This window comes from Chrysochloris asiatica, unplaced genomic scaffold (assembly GCF_000296735.1).
Source record: "Chrysochloris asiatica unplaced genomic scaffold, ChrAsi1.0 scaffold00344, whole genome shotgun sequence".
NCBI lineage: Eukaryota > Metazoa > Chordata > Mammalia > Afrosoricida > Chrysochloridae > Chrysochloris > Chrysochloris asiatica.
Genome location: NW_006408862.1, coordinates 56818 through 58136, shown reverse-complemented (window position 1 = coordinate 58136; position 1319 = coordinate 56818).

The following is a 1319-nucleotide window of genomic DNA, read 5'->3' as shown; positions in this document are numbered from 1 at the left end:
AAAAAAAAATCTTGTAAGAGCAGTTCCTCACTGATAATCTGTTCTTCACCATTAGTCAAAAATAGTGACATTTTTGGGTCAATGCATCCCATCTTTATCAGTTGATGGGAAATGAATTGATGCTAACCAAACTCATAGTGGCTGAATCATACCCAAAATGATAATTTTATTATTATTATTTATTAAAGATGCACTCTTCTGGCGAGCAAACAGCACTGGCCTACTATTTTCAAAAGATTTTTAAGTAGTGGTATTCTTTCTTCAAGAATTGTTTTATTGTTTGTTTTGTTTTGTGGCTAACTAATGTGGAGTCTGGAGTCCTGGTGTGGCACTGTGGGTTAATGCATTAGACTGCAAAGTCAGTTTGTGCTGCTAGGATGGCTGTTCAAGCTTGCCATTCGCTCCTTGGAAACCCTATACAGGGTCACTATGGGTCAGAACCGACTCACTGGCACTTAACAACAACAATGTGGAGTCCAGGAGTCCTGGTGTGGTGATGTAGGATAAGCACTGGACCACAAGGTCAGTGTGAACCGCAAGGTTGACAGTTCAAACTCACAGGCTGCTCTATAGGGTATAATCTATAGGGTTCTTCATTGGCTAATCTTTCAGAAGTAGAACTCCACGCCTTTCTTCCTAATGTCTTAATCTGGAAACTGATCAAATTTGTCTACCACATATGTCTCTGCTGGTTTTTGAAATACCAGTTGCATAGCTTGCAGCATTATGGTAATGCATAAGCCACCATAAATATGTACAAGAAAGTAATGGACAAGTGATGGAATTTCAAGCTACCAACAGAATTCATCAATGGTCCCAACATTACTGAATATATAACACTTCTTGTAAGACTATACTAGCTGGCTCCAAAACAATACTGCTAGAAAAACCCTCACTAATCCTTACTTGTCTTGGTATAGCTTTTGTGCTAACCAAATGATCAGTGATTCAAACCCAGCGACTGTTTCTTAGAAACCCTTTATAGGATTGCTATGAGTCAAAACCAACTCAGTGGCACTTAACAATAACAACAACAGTCCTAACTATATGTGTGCTCCATGCAGAACAAAACTGCTGTTTATTCTTTATCAGTTCATACATTTGAGTCATAATATAGTTTATTAAGCCACTGCCTTCTTTGGTGATATTTTTGTCTTGTTGATAAACCTAGATTAAGGATTAGGGGTTGCCCACTTATCTAACAATCACATATTTACAAACTATCTCTGGTTGGTTTATGTAAAAGGTAAACAAACATGTCATGTGCTTTACTGGCTTCATTCAGAGGACAACTCTCTTGGACTGAGATCTCTAGAAGA